This window comes from Hesperophylax consimilis, chromosome 15, assembly GCF_061612785.1.
Source record: "Hesperophylax consimilis isolate HC1 chromosome 15, BYU_Hcon_1.0, whole genome shotgun sequence".
Classification (NCBI taxonomy): domain Eukaryota; kingdom Metazoa; phylum Arthropoda; class Insecta; order Trichoptera; family Limnephilidae; genus Hesperophylax; species Hesperophylax consimilis.
The window spans coordinates 4018864-4043459 of NC_142850.1; positions in this window are offsets into that span (position 1 = coordinate 4018864).

Consider the following 24596-nt stretch of genomic DNA (forward strand, 5'->3'; position numbering starts at 1 on the left):
TCACAAAAGATATTTTAGAAAAGTATTTACGGAAGATTTATCTTCAGGCTACTGAAAATAAGTGCATAGAATGTTTGATTGTTGTTAGATGGAAGGAAATGGATAGTAATGCGAAACAATAGAGGATAAGAGGAAGTTTGATTTTGAATAGGGCAAAAATAATAGTAGGTAGGAACATTAGATAGTTAAATATTTTACTAGTGAGGAAAATCATATAAGATACATAATTCAGCACTAAATATATTTGATAAGATGCAGCACGGAGAAGTTCTAAATATTACATATATCATAAATGTATTACCGATGAAGACGCAGTGGTGATGAGTTATGAATAGTTTGAGCTGTGATTGTTGTGGTGGAAAAGATAGTGTCAAATATCTAATACCGTTTAATACTGAAGAAAACTAGAAGTGCATTCCATACAAATTTAAATGGAATCTAAAGTCACCACTGACTTAGTACTTTTGGTTCTAGCTCATTTAACACGCGCTGTGAGATAATAGCGTAGACTATCGAGACATGGGTTAGATTATAATGGTTATAATCTAGGCAGGTATGTGCCTATATAAATTAAGGCTCCGTTCGCTGAACCAAAAATATAGGTATTCGCAAATGTGATTTACGGAAGAGTTGGTTGTGATGTTCGATGACATGGTTCTTTTGGAATTCTTGTTGAATTGAATTCTTGGTTCTTGAGGAATTCACAGGCACTCGTATAAAATGAACTAATTATAACTCCGGCTAAGAATTGGATTGACACATCGGTTAGTTTCGCTTAAAGCGCTTTTTGTATTCTTCTTTATTCTATGTCTAATAGGGAAACGTATATTTAAAGCACTTAACATTTGAGGTCAGTCTATGAAGTTGTTCAATAGACCGAGTTTCACCGGGCAAAGGGTAGTGGCAGTTTACGATTATACCTCATTTGTACTTTCTCCAAGCGGCAAAAGTTACAATAATAAACAGGAGACCGCTAGGAGTTTGCATACTCTAGCTACGATCTCGCTAGAGAGTAGTGAGGGAGTTTCATTGACTTAATTCAATTTCTTTTACATTGGGGTCCTGAAGAAACCTTTGTTGTAGAAGGGATGAAACACAGAGGCCGGCAAATCGTTTCACAGCCGAGATGTTGAACTCAACAACTAGTCATAGAAGCGACCCGTTATCGTATAAAAAATGTCAACCGTAGTTCCTCGGAGCATCTTTCATTGTAATTCCGGTAGAACAAGGAAAGCTTTCCTACCGGATTCCTGTGATCTAAAGATATTAATCCAATTTTTAAGATAGTGGAATCTATCAAATGGATGTTTTTTGGATATTTTGAGATTATCTCCAGACCATATGCGGCTGCCAATTTTAACAGTGGGGCGCAAAATGTTATGATAAATCATTTAGTCGAATCAGCGGTATGTTTACCAATTAAAGCCATACTAAGGTTTAACAGATACAAACATTTCACTAAACAAACGAAATAATTGCCGGGCACAGTATTTTCACAGAAATAAAACAAACGTTGTTATAGTTGGAATCACAGTCGTCGAATAATATTGTAATTCCCAAAACATAATTAAGATTTTCAGATAAGCCCCCTTACAAAAAAGATACCCCATTCAAACATCCTTCACAATAAATCGCATCATTTACCCCAAACAAGCCCTTGGAGGCAATATAGGGATGCTTTAATCAAAACAACCCCATGAAAGAAAAAGCATTCGATTGTTATAACAAGGGCATGTATGAGATGTACTTAACCTACGAATTCGATATCAGGATGCTTGCGGTAGCAAGGATAAAACCTTCTCAAGTATTTTGTTTACAGTAGTATCTTATGAATAATTTAAGATTACATTCAGCCCACAACACTAGAGATAAAAAAATAAACCCGAAAAAATATTTGGGAAAGATTTAAGACACTATTTATCTGTAAAGGCTAATATAAGCGATGGTCTTTCAAGCCATTTGGTCCGCTTTGATATAGCGCTTTGTATTTCTCTTCTGTGTTTGTCTGTCCTATCCTTCCATCCGTCCCCACTTCCTAAATAAATCTTTACAAATTGAGATTACCTTATATTTGTCTAGAATTTTAGTAACGGATGCCTGTGTTTATATTATTGCGGAAGGGGGAGTTAAAGATGATATAAATCGCCGCCGCTGGAGGAAGGCAATAAGTCTTCGATATTTTTTACAGTTTGAAGGCAGAGAGCATTTGGGTATTGTTGGAGGGCTGGCATTGGTGATAAATTGCCGGCATTTCGAGCTAAGTTTTATATCAGCAATTTGCAGATTCGACTTTAAGCAAGGCTAAAATTTGAAGAATGCTTTTTACATGTTCGCAAAAAGACGTTACATTATACCAGGCTATTTTTGGTGATTTCGGTGGTATGTCTATATGTAATGACTTCTAGAATTAGGAAGGCTTTAATTTTCAAAATTAGAACTGATTGTCGGAACGATTCAGACAAGCGATAAAGTAGACGCCATAATTATTTCATTGTTTACGATTCTTTATTTCAAATGTTTATTTCTTTATTTCAAATGTATATTTATTTATTTCAAATATATATTTCTTTTGTTAAAATCTTTAACAGACGTCATAATTTTTCTAACGGTGTTCAATCTAAAGGTAATTTTTTCTGTCTTTAAAGATAAATTTCATCTTTTGAAAGGTAATGATCCTTAACATTCACATGTAGCAAACACTATGTAGAAATACATAATAATAATAATTAAAAAAAATAACTTTATTTTATTAAAAAGTGTTATTCCAATACATTTTATATATTTTCAATATATATAAACAACCGGTGTTGGTTCACCACAAACCTGTATAAGGGTTATATAAAAACATATTAAATAAAAAACAGAGTTACACCGTATTTAAAAGTAAGATACAAGAGGGAGAGAGAACATAAACTTTAATGACACAATAAAAATAATACAATTATTTATATTTCAACATAATGAATGTACATTCATTTGAATATTTAATTATGTTTATTTTTCAACAATGCCATGATTACTTTGTGACGTCATTTTAATTCAAATAAAGAAAATAATTTTGAAACCACCACTATTAAAAAAGGTCAAATATGATCAAATATAATAATACACACAATTACAATAATAATAAATCTATACATATTACAATCAATATTACCATTCGTTATTTCGGCTACTCGCATTATACCTAGCTCTCTCATTAAAAATTTAGGCGTATTAGATCTATCAAAAATTTTATATATAAAGATGCAAAAGTCGGTCATTTTGAATACACTTAGGATAACGAAAGATTTTTTAAATATTTATGTTGAGGGATCAGTAGGATTTATAGGCCCTGTTAGAAGTTCTACCGAGCCGAACCCTCTGATATGAAAATATCTGGAGTCAGTGAATTATTTTCCCATTTGATCTCTGGTGAGTTGACGTGTTGTTCTTGTATTATTTTGTATTTATTTTGCTTATATAATGCACTTGCATAGTGTTGATTAACTAGATGATCATTTGTGGAAAAGTGAGTGGAAGGGTTTAGTTTTTCCTATGGGGAAGATTTAACCCGGACAACAAAATCGGAAGCATAAAAAATAATCTAAACATAAAAATACAAAAATCAGTCATTTTAAATTCTTACTTTTTACTTTTTTATACTTTTTTTTATGGAGAATCTTAGCACCGATGCTTTTATTGAAGGTATGATCTTTTTCAATAAGGTGATTGGCAAACTCTGAAAAGCCATTGCTATTTAGGCATCTAAGATGTTCTTTAATCCTAATGTTGACATTGCGCGTTGTCTTCCCGATATAAAACGCTGGACAATTATTACAATCAAATTTAATTTTTCCATAAAAAAGACCATAGTAACAAATTGAATAACCTGGAAGCACTAGAAATAAAGAAAGCCATTTAAACCAAAAGTTTAATTCTGAATAATCAATTAGATTTGTCAAAAAGCCCAATACTGGGAATATTCCCTGTAAACTGTAAAATTCTCAGTATCCCTTAATCACCTTACAATTATTAATGCCTATTCTCTATTATTATAATATTTCTATACATTTATCGTTTTTTTTAAATATATTGTTGTTTCATTTTGGTTTTACTTTCTCTCTCCCTCTGTATGTATATATAATGACACATTTTGTATTATTGATTAGTTTAATTTTGTACCCTGACGATGCTCGAGTGAAGCGACACCGGTCGGTCTTAAAATTAATAAAAGTTCGTGGTTTTAAACAAAAAAAATATTGTTTTATTTCATAAAAATATATTTCTTTAAAAAATTTTAACGTATAAACACAGTTTTTTTTTAACTGCCACTATGGAATATTTTGTAATTTATCTGTGTGTTTATGTCCGTAAGAAGATCATTGAATAATTTTATACCTTTATATACCTACAAAATGTGGTTGGGATGTTTAATATATTTAGTTATTGGTTTGCTCATCCTAGTTTCCGCTCATCGTGCAGAATATCGAATGAGAGCGTTGCTGTCGATACAATATGGTTGTTTTGAAGGCATTTAATGGTGTGGTCTCTACCTTGCTAGATGTTCAATGTACAAACCATCTACTAGCGATATCCCAGGAATGAATTAAGCGTAGATCATTTCAAGGAATACTCAAACCGAACAAAGCTAGATTGAAACCCGTTCCCTAATTGTATACGGTACTAATGAAACTAATGAAAAACCGATTGCGTGATTTGATTTTCAGTATCAATTATCTTCATATAATTCAACTACTTGATAAAAGAATTAAAACTAAAAACTCTTTGATAGAAGACTCGTTTACAACTTTATTTTTTAAATTTTCAATGGAATTATAGACAGCCCTAATATACTGAGCCTAATCACCTTTAATATACCAACTAGAACTACTCGACCAAAAATCCTTTTAAATTACAACAACACTGTGACGTGGGAATGTGGCGTCATTTAGATATTCACTTGTACCTTTATTACATGCAGTTGGCAATAATTTCGAAGAATTTTTTTGATGTGTTCAACTTTTCGGAATAAAGTTACAAGAAGGCTATAGTAAAATACCTCAATAATTGTAATAACTAAACTAAGCATAATATTATTCTTATGCATTGAATTTCTATATAACTAATAGCAAAGTTTTATTTATTGATTACTGTTGGACTAAACTATTATTTATATCAAATGTTTGTAAAAACCCATACGGGCGTAGAATATATAAATATATGTAGTTATAATAATTTCCAAAATTTGTATTTTTCGAAGCCCACCAAAACAATCAAAATCGGAGTACGCGTGACGTCATACTTATCCCGGTTTTGTAGGTTAACAGAAATATAAAGTTAATCCCACTCGGTTCGGTATGAAATCAACAAATCCCAATTCAACGAGATTTCAAAAAAATATGAACTCTTTTGAATTAATTTGTATACCGACCCTTGAGGTAGCGGGGTAAGATCTGTCAGAACCCGCTGACCAATCGGGTTCTCCTAGTGAAGTGTTCACAAAATACTACTACTAACTTGGCGTTTATGTCTCTAACGGTTCAAATCGTTTTTAAATGTTGATAGATTAATTTCACGTATAATTATTTAAAATTAAATAAAACTTACATAATCAGAATCAGCGTTTATTAATCTATATTAATTGTTTTTGAAGCAATCATATTTTTCACTCAAAATCGCCATTAAATCGATCTGTCGTAATTCAAATTATTCGAATTTGATTGACATTTTGCACGTTTTGTATTGCAACAGGGTCGACCAAAGATATTAGAAGAACGAGATGTGCTATGAGCAGTTCATACTGTGCGGAATTGTTTTGCCCAGTGTAGCCGGTTTTTTTCACCAATACTACTGCACACCTTCGCTTACGCTAAGGTATCCACACTAATACATAGAACAGATTTCTGTGCGTATATGTTCCGATAGTATTAAAAGTACCCTTATTAGGTAGTACTCCGCCTACGGTCCGGCGGCTAACATAGAATATCTCGTTCTTGGGTCGACATAGGACTGCATCTGATATTGCACACCCGTCACTTGCGCTCTACGAATAATAAATTAATTAAATCTGGACTAAAGGTCGTCCATAAGTATAATTAAGTCGAGAAAGTTTGTTATATGTCTTTAATTTAATTTAAAAACGTTTGTTCAATCGTTTCAGAGAATCTTTTAAATTATATACAGGGTTTTCCAATAAGAGGTGTTATTTTGATATTCAAAGAAAAATGCCATTTTTTAATATAAATGATCGAATTTTTATTTCATTATAAAGAAAAAGGTATGCCGTTAATAATGAAAAATAACATCAGTCAAATGACCACCACGACAACGCCTACAGGACCATATCCTTTTCATGAAATTTTCCATAACCAAATCGCAAAGTGGCTGCCTTATGTCCTCGATAGCCTCTCAAATTCCATCGTTGAGGTCTTGAATCGACGCTGGGATGTTGACGTAGACCTTTTCTTTCACGTGGTTTCAAAGGAAGAAGTCGTAAGGTGTTAAATCACAAGATCTCGGTGGCCAAATGTGATCACCTCTTCGAGAGATAACAAGGTCCGGAAACTTTTCCCGTAAAAGATCAATGGTTTCGTTGCTTGTGTGGCACGTAGCGTCGTCTTGTTGAAAGTAAACGTTGTCCAGATCAATACCATCAAATTCCGGCCATAAAAAATCATAAATCACCTCTCGATAACTCTTTGAATATCAAAATAACACCTTTTATTGAAAAACCCTGTACAAGTTTTTTTTTTACGTATATTTTTCATCTTCCAACACAAATCTTCATTAGTTGTGCCATTCAATCAAAGTTACTACTGTTTACAAAGGATTTTATTACTAAATGAATCGACAGGTTTCCTAGAAAGGTTTTAGTTAAATTCGAATGTAATATCATGATGTCGGAACAGGTGTTCATACTTATTCTAATATTTTCGCATTTTGCTATCGTATATTTTATTCATAAGGCAAATGCATGTGCATGAACAGGTATACCGAAATATTACGGTTTTTCTTATAGTTTAACAGGAAATGTTAAGAGATTCTTAATAAATAAGCAATATTATTATTTTTATTACGTTTCTATCAATATTATTACGATTATCGACAAGTAACGTTTCGATTCTGAATGGTAGTCTTTCATCGGGACTCTGTTCTCTGGGCGCAGTGTTTCTACTGTGTAAAATAATATTAACTTTAAACAGTGTATAGAATATAATAGTATAGTGAAGTATATTATAAAAATCATTTAAAAGTTCATTAGCGCAAGCTGGTCGAATGCTCTGGGTTCATAGCAGAGGTCACATATGTCATCATTGTGCAGATTTAACACATCGTAGGTCTCTCGATTAAATATATATTTATTGTTGGTCTCTCTATTAAATATAGACACTTCTTTTTATTGTTAGTCTCTCGATTATATATTTATTTTTTAAGATATATGGATTTTTCTTGTACTATTCTCCTCTTAACGTGTTTAGTGTTAGATTTCTCACTTTCCTCAAGTTCAAACTTCTTTTTTAATTTATTGAAAATCAGTGGTACACAATATTCTAGCTTTTGGTCTCGATACTTAGATATTAGTGGAATTTTCATAACTTTGTTTTCTGTAAAACGTGTGCTGTGGCTGTGCACTAGTGGTTTGTTGTATTTACTTTCTCCCCAGTTTTCCATAATAAGAAAAAAGTCCTTCTATTGTAAGTAGATCCTTCAAATCATACAATAGTTCTACATTTCTTTTTTGCCTGTATATACAGGCAGTAATACAGCTGGTTACAGGGTGTGACATTTTTTTCACGATAGCAATTTGTAAATTTTGTACACAGTTTATGTAAGTATTTTTCCATTTGAGTATTCCGTATCTAAGGATAGTTTCTACCTAAGAAAAATATATAAATTTACGTGTGTTTTAAAATTTATAGACATTATTCACTAAAGCTCTTAGCTGGTAACAATTATAGAAATTATTTACTTTAGCTCTTAGGTGGGTACAATATATAGACATTATTCACTATAGCTCTTAGCTGATTACAATTAAAGAAATTATTCACTATAGCTCTTAGCTGGTTACAATATATAGACATTTTTCACCTTAGCTCTTAGCTGGTTACAATTAATAGAAATTATTCACTATAGCTCTTAGCTGGTTACAATTTATAAAAATTATTCACTGGTTACATATCACTTTAACTTAATGTCTCAACATACATTCAATTAAAAATACTCACATTACCTGAGTGATAACCCAATAAGATGAGTTTATTAAATGTCTCGAAAAAGCACCTGAAAGCATATTTTGATTTTGTTAATGCTGTAATTTGTAATTCGATCCCATGGAAATTATAGATAGATTTTAAAAGGATTAAAATTTCAGCCTCTTTGTAGATAATTATTATCTTTCACAAAGACGTATACAAATATGTAATTATACCAAACGGGAGGGGTTTTTGTTTCGACTTTTAACGAAAGTAACTTCGGGTAAAATTGGCCTGTCAAAAACTCTGGGTAAAACGTTATTCTTGTATCTAAAATGCTTATGTATCAGTGAGTGCTTTTATTGAAAAAGTGTGCCTGAAGCTCAATTCTGGATAATTACCTCCATGTTCATATTTATAATTGGATCTGCTAACAGGAGTGCCTAATGTCTACTTTAATAATACGAAGAAAATGCCTGGTATTGAATACAATGTTGTTCCTTCCTTATGGTATCTATATCGATATTATGGTTCTCTTTTAAGTATCAATCGATTTAGTATGATGTCGATGGTAATGTGAAATTTCGCTAACTCTAAGGCATTGTGGTTTCGCACAAATTCAGGTGTGAAAAAATCAAATGGCCATGTTTTGTTGTTTTGAATCTTGAAAAGTCCCCATTAAACACTTTAAATTTAATAGCTTAAACTTAAACTAAAAACGTAAAAAATAATGTTTCTTAGAACATAATTTCTGTACATTAATCTAGCCGAAAAAAGTAACTAGCTGAGAAATTAGCTCAATGGAAAAAAATCGCAAAGCATATCATAAATATGTATATTCAAATTTTAGGTATAAAGATCCACAACGTGGCTTTAAATTCTACGTAAAACATTTACCGCCTGATTTTTCCTCTAATTTAAACAAATATAAGCTTTATTAACTATTATCACTCACGCCTGTAAATTATAATCGTTTTCAATGTTCCCTCTAACATTCGAATTTACAAATCTCCGTTTCAAACCAAATTCTTCTTTTTAAACTCTAAACTTTTTATGGAACCTTATGCATAATGCCGATTCCTAAGCCCGTTTCAGCTTTGGAACAAATTGTGATCAGCGGAAGAAGACAATAATCATGTTGTCAAGCTTGTCCGCTTATTACAATTTGATGGAAATCTGAAACGCTCCTAGAATCGACGTTTAACGGAGACTTTTCAAATTTAAAAAAAATATTTGAGTTGCCTATTGATGACAATGTTATATTTGATTTTTTGCGAAACAACTGGGCCTCACTTCTTACAAATTGCTATGAAAGAGACAATCATAGAAGAAGGCTCTTGAAATCGCGATTTGTTTAGGGGTCTTATGAAGGTACGTATTATTATATATTCACTTTGACCACACAGATGTTTACCTGCACGTAAAAATATATTTTTTGTTTTATTTGATTGCCACACAAGACTCCCAACAACTCCCAACCATCTAGAGCCAGGAGACTGCGGTATCTTCGATTCGGGAATGTTGTGAAGCTGACTGTAGTAGGTAAGGGAAGGAAATTGGGGAAGAAAAGGTGGGGAAGTTGCTGGATACTCAGATCTGGATATATCACACTTAGATATATCAACTATTTTTGCAATATAGGCTCAAACTTAGCAAATAAAATTAAACAAAATTCAATTAGTACTATCGAAAATACAGTGAGGATTGACGATGTAAATCAAGAAAACAGCCTCAATATTGTCAAGATAACAAGTGATGAAATAAGAAATATTATAGCCTCCCTAAATATAAATACTTCATCGGGAAATGAACTGATATCAAGCAAATCAATTAAATATCTACAAAATGAGTTAATCCACCCACTGACGTATCTTATAAATCTGTCAATATCAAATGGTATTTTTCCTGCTTGTCTTAAAATTGCTACGATCATTCCAATATATAAAAACGGTCCCAAAAATGATGTATCAAACTATCGACCAATTAGTATTTTAACTACACTATCAAAAATATTACAAAAAGTTATAAAAAAACAAATGCTTACATTTTTGGATTCTAATAAAATATTATCATCTACGCAGTATGGTTTTAGGGAAAACCTGGGTACTGATGACGCTATAGCTAATGTAACAAATACAATTATTAGAAAATTGGATGAAGGCAAAAATGCCTAGCAGTTTTCATTGATCTTCAAAAAGCTTTCGATACTATTGACCACGAAATAATGTATTTAAAACTAAAAAAAAATGGAATAACCGAAACAACCCTAAACTTACTTAGAAGTTACTTAACGGGAAGAGAACAATTTGTACAAATTGGTAAAAGAAGGAGCAAAACTCTACCAATTAAGTACGGTGTCCCCCAGGGAAGCGTATTAGGACCTATACTATTTCTAATTTACATAAATGACCTTATGAATCTTCCCATCAAAGGAAACATAATGAGCTTTGCAGATAACACTGTAATTATATTCCATGAACATGATTAGACAAGCACATATAAGGAGGCTGAACATGGCCTAACTGTTCTTCAAAACTGGCTTAAAGCAAACTCCCTTACATTAAATGTGAATAAAACCAAATATTTAATTTTCTCCAAAAACAAAAGAGGACAACCAATGAATGAGCATATACTCAAACTAAATGAATGTCAAAAAAAATTTCCTCAATGTTCCTGCTCGATTATAACTCAAACCAAAAGCATAAAATATCTTGGTATTGAAATTGACGATAAACTACACTGGGATTCACACATTGATCGAACTTCAAAAAAGTTAACTAAACTCATCTACTTCTTCAAAAAATTACGGAACATTTTGTCAGCTAGGGATTTAAAGAGAGTTTACTATGCTTTATGCCACTCCAAATTGGAATATGGAATAATAGGATGGGGCTCAGCAGTATCAACACATATAAAACAGCTGAAGGTAACTCAGAATTGCATCATAAAGACCATACTAAAGGTTCCCATAAGGACGTCAACAACAGAAATTTTTAAACAATTTGACGTTCCAAGCATACAGAAAATCTATGCCAAAAACATTTTGGTACAACACCTCAAAAATAATTCTCAGGAAAACACCTCACATACTCATAAAACCAGAGCCAAACAAACAGAGATACTAACTATACAAAAGTGTAACTCTACCTTTGGACAAAGAAGCTCTGAATTTTTAGCAGTAAAGGTATATAACAAACTCCCACTTAGTATCAAACAAATCAAAACAAAAAACAACTGCATTAAGAACATTAAATCTTGGCTTAAGGAATTACCGGAAAAAGAACTTACTAGCTTATTTAAAACATCGTCGTAGAAGTTTCTGGAAACCCTTACCCAAAACATGGAGTCATACCATAGAAGTCGCTGAATAACTTATCCAAAACCTAGTCCCCCTCAGCACAGGATCTCCTAGTGAGGAGGACTATGAATATAATCAACATCTATTTTTTATATATATATTCTTATAAAAATTTTTAAAAAAATGTATAATATAGCTACTAAATAAAAAAAAAAGTAATTTTAAGCAATATTTGGATTCCGAATTACTATTATTTTTTAAAGTCGCCTATCAAGGAGAGGCTTTATCTCCATGTTCCCGTCACCGACAGCATATACAGTTTTATCTCCAAGCTTGCAGGACTAACTTGCCAATGGTCATGCTGGTGGAGAGAGCAATCTTGCTGTTTGACCGAATCAATTCGGATGTGGACATATATCAACATCAATGAAGCTGTAATTAAATGGCAAGCTCTGTTACTACTGGTTTGGTTAATAAATAATTATATAATAATTGTAATTTAATAACCCAAACATATGTACCTACCTTGACATTGTGTACCTAATTTTGTATAAATTCTGTAACAAAAGAATTTCAATTGCCAGCCTGAAGATGTCCATAATAGGACGAAACCGGTACTGGTAAAATAAACAAGTGGAAATAAGTTAAAAAATGTTTTATTATCTATTTTAATACTATATAATTCCACCACGTATAACAGTGTAATAAATAAACTCATAAATAACCACTGTTTATATTTATGTTATTCTCCTTCACAAGTGTATTTAAAACACATTAAATTAACAATTTTGTATTTTTTTCAAATAATAAAGTGAAATTAAATTAATCGAAATGCCAAGGTAAAGTTTTTTATCTGGATAGTGGTCCATAATCAAATCAATAGTGAAAATATCTTATATTCCAATTAAATTTCGTTGTTTGTATTGAAAAACTGCAGTGTTGAAATATAGTTGCACTTTCGATACCGCTCAACAGATGTCATTGGAGTGTGTGGATTTAAGTTATTGATATTTATTTTATGTAGTTTTAGAATATCTCCATAGGTGGTAGTAATAACGTCACACGACAGAGACGACATGTCGGCCATACCCGAATGATTACGATTACAGCCGATGTTAACCGATCTTCAAGCGAGCAGTTAAGTACGAGTTCCCTCCCTTGACATAATATCTTCAATCCTCCTATAGAATAGACGTAAGTCCTGCTAAATATTCACTGTGAAAATCTCACGATAGCAAAAAAACTCTTATTCTTAGACGAACCAAGTAAAAAGTAATTATTGAAAACTCCCCATAATCGAGTGTTTTACCTAATTAAGAAGAGAATTAACAGTCAAAAACCAATGTAAAATGCAGTGGCATTAACCTTTTCCAAAAAAATGTAAACTTATAGAAAGTAGGTAGGTACTATAAAAGAGTTAGAGAATCACAACTATAGACAATATTTATAAGTTCTACTTCCAATATTTTCAAATAATATTTTATAAGTAGTTTGGTAATTTTGTCAGCCTGGCCCCTGATTCATCTGCGGTGGGGTCGATCCGCCGGGTGGTTGGAGGGTGGGAGGAGGGCTAGGGGGGGTAGTGATGCTAGAAATCTGGTTAATCTGATCGTGACAGGTTGACAGCGGACATCCGCCACTTCCGTCACCTTCCACATCTGCCGCATTAATCTCTTTCAGCACCCTTCCCTCACAGTGGGCTGCTGCGATGCCGCGCATATATATATTACGTTACAGACAGGGTTGTTTTTTAATGATGGATTGTATGATTTGTGATTTAGCTCGTTAATAAGGAAGATTAATGGTTTTTTTATGTTATGAACCCAATATAGTCCTAACCCCCGAAAGTAAGATCACAGATCTTGGAGGGAGATTTCAATATAAAAAGAATGGAAGCAGAAAGTAAAAAATAAGTAAGTACCGACATCCGGTCATCAGATATATCTGAAACAAAACTTGAATTGAAGCATTGCTTGAAATGGTTTTGGCCGTGTTTGGTGAGCAGATCTAAATAGCCAGGTACTTCTCCACCTTTCTCCTCCGCATATCTTTCCCCTCCTCACTACCTTTAACCTCACAACATACCCCAATTAGGGATGCCATAGTCTCACTGGCTTCGGAAATTTGGGAGCCGTTGGGTCTCTTCTGCGGTTATTTTTTTTTATAAAAAACCGTACTAAGCAATATTAGAGGATTGCGTTTCGGCAGAATTAAACATGGTTACAAAAGTATCTTTCACATTGGAATTTTTTATTTGTTTTTAATTATTTTTATTTTTGTTACATAAAGCAATCCCGGTGTGTTTCAAAACTCATTGTACGATGGGAGGTAGTTAAAAACATAGGTAGAAGTTAATAGGTACAATTTTACATTGGTATTTAGATATCAAAATTATAAGTTTCGAATACGAAAAGTACAAAAATAGAAAAAAATTATCAAAATTAGAAGTTTGACTTACAAAACAGTAGAAAAATAGAAGAACAAACAAGAAAAAACAAAAAAAAGAAAGATATACAGATAAGAACAAAGCCAAGGTAAGAATTAAAAAAAGGTACTTATTCACTAATACATTAGGAAAAATAGATTATGCTCGATTATAAATACAGGGTATAGAAAAGGAGAGAGAAAGAAACAAAACAAAATACAACACGACAAGAATTACCTATTTTCGATTTTAAATGTTCTTAAAAAAATGCTTTTAAAGCATTAATTTAATTTTTTAATGTGTTGCTATTTTGTAAAAATATCTGAAAGAGAGTTATAGAGTGTGTAGGTAATATAGTTATACAGAGATTTTATAACATATTTTGTAGTGTGTAGTTATTATTGAGTATTGTTGTTTTATTTTTCTTTATTGTAAAGTAGCTTGGTGTTAGTGTGGGTTGATTGTTGGGTAATTTGTAGGGTGGTGCTTGTGATTTCATGTATGGGAAGGACTGCGATTGGAATGATACCGGACATTGAATAGATCCTAGACATGTGTGTCCCATGGAAGACCAAGAATTTTCTGAAAGCTCGTTTTTGGATCACCTGCAGGTCAGCTTTCAGTTTCCTTGAGACAAAGTAAATAAATGAATGGGTTGTAATCCTTGACGCCTATATAGTACACCAAGTAGGGGGTTATTATCTCCTTCACATAATTTACGTGGAGATTCCACGATAGATGGGAATCTACAAACAGGCCCAAATATTTTGTTTTCGTTTTCTTTTCGTGAAAGTTGTCAACAATTTTCATAATGAGGCTGCAATTTTTCGTGTTGCCGAAAAGTATGTTTTACGTTTTTTACGTTTAAAGTCAGTTTTTTATTATTTTAAACCATCTTGTGAGATGGGAAACATCAACATTCATTTCCGTTTCAAGCTCCGCTAGATAAGGTCTGTAATAAAAAAACTTACTGTGTCATCCGCAAAAAGCTGTAGAGTTCCTTCAATACCCCACTTTGTTATATCATTAACATAGATTAGGCAAATCAAGGGTTCAAGAATTGATCCCTGGGGCACTCCAAATGGTATATTACTCTCGTGACTCCACCCAGTTATTCTGTCGAAAATTCCATAAGATTCGTTAGATCGGAAAAGTTCCAGGGGAGTTCCGACATTGCCCAAATGTTTCAGTTTTTCGACCAATACGTCAAGATCCATTGTGTCAAAAGCCTTCTGCAGATCAATAAATATTGCCGCTGTAAAATCACCACGATCAATATGTTTCTATATATGACGTGAGAATTTTGTTGTGTTCGAGATATTTCAATAGTTTTTTCTTTGATGACACATTAAAAATTTTTAGAGGCTGGAAGTATCGAGATTGAACGATAATTTTGAACATCTTTTTACATTCTTCTTAATGAATAGATATAATTTTTGCAATTTTCATTTTGTCTGAATAAGTACTTTTTGACAGAGATAGATTTATTAGAATACGAGGTCGTGCACCAGTTTGTGTTTGCAATTTTTGAGAAGAAGAAAGGTTACACCATCGAAACTAGCTGCCGCTTTAGACTTATGATTACATATGACCCGTAAGATTTCCTTTCTATTTGTCCTGAACATGTTAAAAGATTGTATAGATTTAGGTTTCGTGTGGATTGTATTTACATCAGTTTTAGACATTTGTATGAATGGTGCTAAGTTTTCCCCAACAGAAAGAAAAAATGCGGTAAATACGGTTGCAATCTCCTTTGGTTCTTTTACTTCTTCGTCATTTATGACTAAAGATTTACAATCTAATGTTGGGTTTTGCGAGCTGTTTAATAGAATGGAATTTATCATTTTCCAGGTTCTTTTGTTTATGGCTTGTTCATGTTTTCATTAAGTACTTTGATATAATGTTTAGATTTAAATGGAGGCCCCAGTACGGGTAAGCCGCCCAGTGAGGCCAACATTACTGGATTGTACTATTAAATGTAAAATATTGTACCAAAAAAAGTATCTTCCATAATTGGTTACAGTATTACGAGCTTTATTTTTTTCTTTTGTCAGCGGAATACTTCCTTGATTTTGTTTCTAAAGTTTAAATATGCTATTTCGTCTTTTAATGAGTGTATCAAGTTTGGCATCGAACCATGAAGTATTGTTCAGTCTGTTGTCTCCTTTATTAGTTTTTTAAATTTTATTTTGCATGAAGTGAGGCATGGAACTGGAAGCGAAAGGATAAAAGTAGACTGAATGCTGTAGAAACGAGATCCCTGAGGCGTGTGTGTGGTAAAACCATGTATGATCGTGTGATAAATGTGGAGATCCGTAAAGAGTGCAAGGCTAATGTAAGCGTGATGAGAAAAATAAAAAAGGGACGAATAGATGGTTTGGGCATGTAGGGGGAATGAGCGAAGAAAAGAGTGTCAGGAGAATATATGCTGCAAACGTGAATGGTAGCAGAAGTCGGGGACGCCTGAGAACGACATGACACCATCAAGCGAATCAGATACTTGAGTCGGGCCATGTTAAAAGTCAGAATAATAGAAGAGTATATATCAGACGATGTATGAATGTGAATGAGACAAGGAGTGTATGCCAAGACCTAGTTGTTTGGCGGTCTTTCCTCTCTGCTAAACGACGGAATGGTTAGTTAGTTAGTTATGTAGTTAGTTAGTTAAGCGAAATTATTTAAATTTTTGTTTTAATCGTCAGATGAATGGGTAAATTTACAATTTTTAAGTGAAGTGTTTAATATATTTGTAATAAACATTTACTTTGTGGCTCATCATAATTTACAAAAAAAGATATAAATTTGTTTAAGACCACTTTAAAAATTAAAAATTAAATTGAAGTGGTCTAAAATAAATTTACGTCTTTTATTGTGAAGTATTTAATATTTGATAATTTATTTTGTAAGCGTTTGAGGGGTTTCTTATGGTTGCAATAAAATAACTTAATTTAATTTAGGTGCAATATCATTATAAGGTTACGGTTCCAACAATACCTTCTGCCAGCGACTTAATTATTCTAGACACAGTTGATTGGACCCGAACGAACCACATGCTTTTCAGCTTGCAGAAACTAGGAGAGCAGAAACTTGCAGAAACTGTGAGCAAAAATCAATATATTGCCATACAAATGTTATTGCTAGTGAAGAACATTACGCATATATTTAGCAACATTTTACATCAGTAAATTTTCTCCGTATATAATTTGTAATTTAAGGATCAGATATTCTTTTTTGAAGGTCATATGAAATTACAAGCACTAGCCTTCAGGAAATAAATTTTGTATCTGTATTCAGCGTTTCCGCTCTAATATTGTAGATTAGTTATTAATTTAAAAAAAAATCTTTATATTTTAATTCCATATAAAGAGAGAAGGGAATAACGCACGTTCTTATTCAAAATTGGTGCTCAATCATGTACTTTAGAAACCTTAAAAATTAATTTAAAGGAAATGTCGTTTACAGAAAATCGATTGCTGGTGCCACCAGAATATTGGTTTCCACTTTAAACCTTTTAAACATATTGCGAGAAACGAGCATTACAATGCTGACATGTTTACTTATGCGATTGCGTTTGGTTATGTAATTTGATGAAAATATTATAATTAATAATTTACTTTTTTATATCTTATATCTTATAATTAATAATTTACTTGACATTTGTAAGCCGTTTCGATTTTATTGCTATATTTTATGTTATACGAGTATATCTACAAAACGCCATACTAATTTCCATTGTTGTGTATATAGAATAAATTATGGACATATAACATACCGAAGCTGTTATTGGTTTTTGAGACATATTCTGAATATTGCTTTTTTTTCGTCTACAATGTTCCAGGCGTACGACTCAATGCAACAAAAACGGGGAAATATGAATTTTGACAAATAATTAGAATTGTTTTATTCTACATGCGGATATGGAACAAACCAATTCAATACATAGTTTTTTTCGGATTTATTGTCGTTTTTTAACATATTTCGGTCAGCATTGTCATTGTTAGGTTTTTCTTATAATTAATCTCAGTCTTGGGATTATCCCCTTTCCTGTTTGATAATTTGACAGCTACTTAAGAAATGCCGCATCTTCTTTTCTGTCTTGCGGTAAAAGAAATGTATACGTGACAAGTTTGACAAACAAAAACCATAACATTTTTAGTGGCTATTTGGCTTGCTTTATATTTGCCTCGAGCCTTGAAAACAACTTCTAGCGGCCAAATCCCATCTTCCGTGTTGTATTTATTACGTTTAGTGAAGGTTAATACCAATCGTAAACGTGTGTTTTTTATACTAAATAAGAAATTATATTAGAAATTCTCTTGCGGTTAAGTCTATTACAAAGAAATTTTTCGTTGAATGGCAAAAATTAAGATAGTTTACCAGATACAAAAAGAGAAAAAAAACAGATGTAAAGCGATCAAACAAAAATCTCCAAACTTAAGCACAGAAAAATATATGAACGGCGTGGTAAAGAAATTTGCCGCATTTTGTAACTTCAGTCATGGCTGGTACGAGTGCAGATCCACTCATTAATTTTCCAAGTTTTGTAGGGTTAAGAATTTCCTGAAAATAGACAAAGGGCACTGGAAGAAGATGCCAGCATTACAAATCTTTGTTATTTTTTTTTTTACTTTTTGTTAATAATTTTTTTTGTTGCATACATTTAATAACAGATCATAAATACCATTTTTTATGAACGGGAAGAAAAATATAATTCACCAAAAAGAAAAATAATTTAAATTAACAAAAAACATATTTATATTCATTGAAATATAACACATATTTATATATTATTAATTTTTCCCATAATTTCTTAAGCCTAGACTAGATAGATGAATATTTACGTATAATGTGTTTTTGTAAATATTATAACAAAACATCCCACAAGACAAGGCCTGCGCGTGGGTAGCTTTTTTAATTTAATAAAGAAATGAGGGTTATTTTATACCTTTTTGTCATTTCATTGTATCTTTTGAAACTAACTTAAATGTATAAATCTTTAAAATTATCTAAATATGGAGATTCGGAAAGAACGCAAGGATGAACAATATACGTCACCTACGGAGAAACGGCGCGATGGTTAGTAATTTAATTAAAAATATAAACACATTCAAAGTTTATCTGGCGACCTTGCTTTTAACCCCTAGAACCTCTGATATTTTGCAATGTGCAAACTGTCAAAATGCTATCGCGGGAAATATTTTAGCATTCCATTCTATTAGTTATTTTCAAACGTATTATAAAATAAAATATTGTTTTTAAAAACAGATGAAAGATTCTTTCAGATGTTATTATTACAAATCGACATATGGATTTGAAAATATTTAAATTTCGAACGCAAATGCAGATAAAATGTTAAAGTCGCTTTCCGATGCTTTTTATCACGTACACAGTTATTACCCCCTTAAAAAAAACTAAAAAAAACGTATCAAATTAGGCAGAGATATATTACAAATTATTTAAGTAAGTAAATTTTTCATTAAAAGATTATAAACCTTGACACATATTTTTAAATGCTAAACGTGGTTTTATAGAATTAATTTCTGTTCATCGAAGAAAACTTTGTAAGTGAACTAAAAGCGTTGTATTTTTTAATTAAAAACTAATATTTAAGAGACAATGTATTTTATGCAAAGCACAAAGGAGAACATATTATTTATAATAAATAATATTTATGAGCCTGAAACACCTATATAAATTGAAAAAATCTTCCGTGAAAAAATACATGCCACCGACGGGAAATGAACCTGCAGAATTGAACATAATTTAAAAAATTGAACCGGGTTCATTTCCCGTCCGCGGAATGTATTTTTTCTCGGAAATTTTTTCAAATTTATAATTGTTGTTTCAGACTTATAATTATTGCTTTAACGCTTAATATCCCTCACCGTCATATAAGATGAGATAGAATGAATTTAATGAGTTTATATCTGGCTGGAAGAAATATCTCCTGAAATTGCTCTAGGGGTTAAAGAATCCATTTTTAATTAATATTTTTTTAATGAATATAATGTTAATCTTCACCCACCATAATAAGATGACAAATGTTATCTGTTATTATAAACGGACAAAATTTTATAAATAATTTTGAAGGTGCATGACAGAAGATTCGTGTACATGTTAGAAGGTAATCAACATTTCCGGGATATACCTGTCAGAGGCACAATCCGTGCAACTGAGAAGCTTAGGGAAAATAGCGCAGTTCCTGTTTTCCTTTGTAAGGTGGTCGTTGTGCATACAGATAATGGGCACACTTCGTTGACGCGAACAAAGGAGAAAACTTAAACGCGCTTTAGTAAAATAATAGTTTTTTTAAGTCCATGCGCTTTTCAATAAGTGAAACTCACTCCACTTCCATTAATTTTTAATGTAGGCATATTGGATGAAACCAATTTACTTATCTAATATTGTAATTCTTGACATGACCGTTTAAAGATTTTTTGAAGCCTTCATTCATGGAAGTGAGAATTGCTCAGACCTCAACAGCCCTTGGGCTTAATTTTAGATGTTCCTTCCCAAATACTCAATAAAATCTGTGCTGGTGCTTTCACGAAGGGATCTGATTTATGTAAGTCCATATAATGTAATCTAAGAGACGATGCTGAAAGTATTTATAAAAGCGCCTTCGATTGAAATTTTCAATAGATTTGACATACCAAATGTACAGCAAATATATTGAAAAAATATACTATTGAAACCATTTACAATACGAAATTCTTTACCAGACCGCGTATCTATCACGATGGATCAAATCAAAATGGGATGAAAAACAATTCATATTAAATAAATCACATTCGTACAAAGAAAATCATTTATTTTGCGAAAAAATCCACAACATCCTTTCCCAAGATATACAACGAATCGTTATGTTTAATGAGTACAAATCATGAAATATCTTGCTTAAAGAGGTCAATGAGAAACTCCTAAAAAACATTAAAAATGACATAGAAGACAAATAAAAAAGAATTAAATAAATTTGGTCCACCTCAGCACAGGTTACCTTAGTAAGGATGACTAAGAAAAACCATTAAAATAAATAAATTTACCATAATATTTTGCAAGTACAATGTTTTATATATTCACTAAAATTATTTTAAAAAACTACTTAATCATTGATTTCTGCTTGTTTGCTTTGATTAAAAATAAACTACTTTATGTGATTGGAAACTTCATGTCGCAAAACCTCGGTGAAATAAAATACAATATTAAGGTATTTTATACTTTTAAAACGGCTTTTTTCGGTTAACACTGGTGAAATGTTAAAAACATACTAGAATTTACTCAGTTACAGACAGTTTAAGTTTAATCAATAAATTTAAACTAGAAAAATTGTGGTAGGTAAGTACGTATCTAAAGCAAGTCTCACACGTACGCTGGACTCTCATAGTATATTATGTTGGCTTGGCCTATCACACCATACTGCTGGCCATAAATTCCAAATGGGAATATGTGTTTTTTTTTATAATATAAAGCATATGGGTTACATTTTTACATACGTATTTTCCAAAAAATCTCGTTATGATTTCTTTGTTTCTTATCAGAAAAAAGAAACTCTTGTGCCTAGTGAGGGAGCCACCATTTTTACTTTGGTTGTACGTTATAATATTTTTATTTATTTATCATTCTACGTTTAATACTGAAAATATAATAATTAAAACAGTAGGCCAAATTATTTAGTAAGATATTGAATATGTGCACGAAGACATGTATTAAATTAAAAAGTACAACGTACGTCAAGGGTAAGCTGCAATAAAGGCATGAATTCATTATGGCCCAGTCAACATTAATTACTAACTAGACAGAGCCTGTTCTAAGAAACTAATCATTGCCTAATTTTTTTTTGTTGTTTTGTGTGTAATATCAAATACTAAATTGAAAAAATTAAATTTTATACTAATTTAGTACAAAACATATACCTAAGGCGATTAGAAGGAAAAACGTGAAAAAATTGAGAGAAATGAATTAAGAGCGAAGATAAAACAAACTCACTAAATAAATTATCAGATGAAATTTTTAAAACTATGTTTTGTATGTTTTATAAAAAATAAATAAAAAAGTATTTAATGTAAGTTTTTTTCAGAAAAGATGTTTAATTCTAATTAAATGTTATGATTGGTTGAAAATACAATGCGATTCAGAAGGGGTATAATTGTAACTTTTTATAGCTTGGTAAATTTCATGGTTTTGCATATTTGTTGCTTTAAAAATTATGTGTAATATAAATTTATATTTCTAATTAGTTTGTTATTTTATAGATAATCCTGGATATTTTTTCTTTAAAAAATTTGATAATGAAAGCTCGCTTAAATATGTTATCATGGTACTGGAAACAGTTTAAAAAGTGATTTCGATAAAATATGTATGTAGTTTATTTTGTTTTGTTTTTGTTTAGCAAGGTTTTTACATGGATTATAAAGAGCTATCGAAATTTTTTTAAAGTATTAATTAAAGTTAAACTGATAAACTAAATATGAAACAATTTGAGTAAAACATGTAGCAATAAAATGAAATAAAGTATAAACTAAAACCATACCACATACAAGACAAAATCTCTAACACTACATTACCAACGCTACTATAATTTGTAGAATTCAACAATGTTCTCTTATAGATTACGCTGAATTCTATAAATGGAGTTAGTGAATATATCAATAGTACCACCAAATTTGTTGTCTAGATTATGCTTCCTATTAGTTATTAAGTGTGTCCAAAGATATGTTCTTCTAATATCTTTGAGTGTGTCTGATAGTTCGTTGTCTATGTATTGCAGAAGAATGTTACATTTTGTATTCTGTTCGTAGTCGGTATGTGAGACGTATGATTTTATATATTACATATATGACAATTCGAATATCTAAATCGTGGCATTGTTTCAACACAACACAAGTCGCACAACAATTTAAATGATAGAATTTATAAATGCCTAAAAACAAATACCTGTTTGTGTTAGTGATTATGTTATGTATTCACATTTTTTTGTTATGTATATAATATTTAGATGCAAAAGGGCATAAGCGACAATTTAGCCAAAATTGAGTTAAACATGCAGTTATGATTAGAATTTTTGTCTTATCAATACTGTATGTTTAACTATTTTTTTTTTTCAAAATTGTCGCTCACACTCTTTTACCTTTTCGGCGTCGATATATAATTAGGTATTTTTTGAGGCACTGCTGAAAACCAGCCGCATTTCGAAGCCGGTTTGTATAGTTGAGCAGTAACTTTTTTGTTAATATTGTCAAGTCAAATAATATTGTGTAGAAATTAGAAAAGCGTAACAAGTATGCATGTATTATTATAACTTATACGACTATAACATTTTATTACTCCACAAAAAGTAAGAACGAATAGATATATTATAACAAATTAATATGCAAAAGAAATTCACATTAATAAGGGTCGCCTTTTAAAACCTTCGGTCAAAAAAAACATTGAATGATTTAATAAACCCGCTGTACTATTATTTCTCCGAGATTCTTCAAGTATAATAGAATCCCGGGATTCCAAACCGCCTAAACTCTAAACAACGGAACCAAAAGTTGTGTCCCGTAATAATTATTACCGAGGAGATTACTTGTTATCTTGTTTTGTTTTGGAACTTTCTTATGTTGCTCGCTGTTGCTTCACGTACAGTTGTTTCTTTGCGGAAAGCATTATTATAATACAGGCATGAGGCGACATTCACAAGAAGACATTATTACTGCAACTCTATTAAGAAAATTATTCTCATAATAATAATCTAATATTTTCATAATAAGAGTAGTTTTAAAAAATAATGTTTTTTACAGTAGCATACATTTTTTTAAATGTCTTTTAAAAATAATATGTATACAGGGTGTATCGGCACGTACCCGACAAACTTTAACCAGCTATTCCTTAGCACATTTGGAGTAAAAAATGTTATGGGCACTTTGCTGTCCAGTATATCATATTTTCACCAAATGTCACCAATTTTTTGTCCTTTGTCAAAGTTCGAAAACCCGTCTGGCAATATTTTGTTCGAGTTTCGTTGAATAATGTACGTACGTACCTACGTTGGCGCGCTTTTACAATCACAACGAAATGGCACGGCACCATTCGTCTCATTTTTAGCTATTATTATTTAGTGTGTACGAAAGAGCGAGGACACTTTTTGACACACTTGCTAATAACAGCTGTTGAACACGAGAAACAATGCAAATAAGAGTGACGGAGTGTGGATTTTTTATTTATTTTTTGTTTTTAATGGAAAAAAAAATTACCGGACAGCAAAGCGCCCATAACATTTTTTACTCCAAATGTGCTGAGGAATAGCTGGTTAAAGTTTGTCTTGCCGATACACCCTGTGTATATATCTATATATATTTAAATGGTTTGACTGAGATTGAACCTTCCAACCAGGAACTGCGGTTAACATCTCTACCAACCTGGGGTACGAGCGAAATTTTGTTCATATATTAACTGTTGTTATTAACTGTGTTAACCAAATATATTGATAGAATGTACTGTCATCAACAACGAGTTTCAGCTCGATCGGATGTTGAAAAGTGGGTTAATTTCTGCGTCTTTGAATTGCATTCATTCATTAACGAAAACAACAGTGAAATTCAAATAGATATATTTAAAAAAAGGAACAAACTTGAACCCTGATTATTGCTTTTGTACTTTCTTTTACTTTGTAGTTTTCCACCTTTCTCTTTCCTATCTCCTTCCTCTCCTTTCT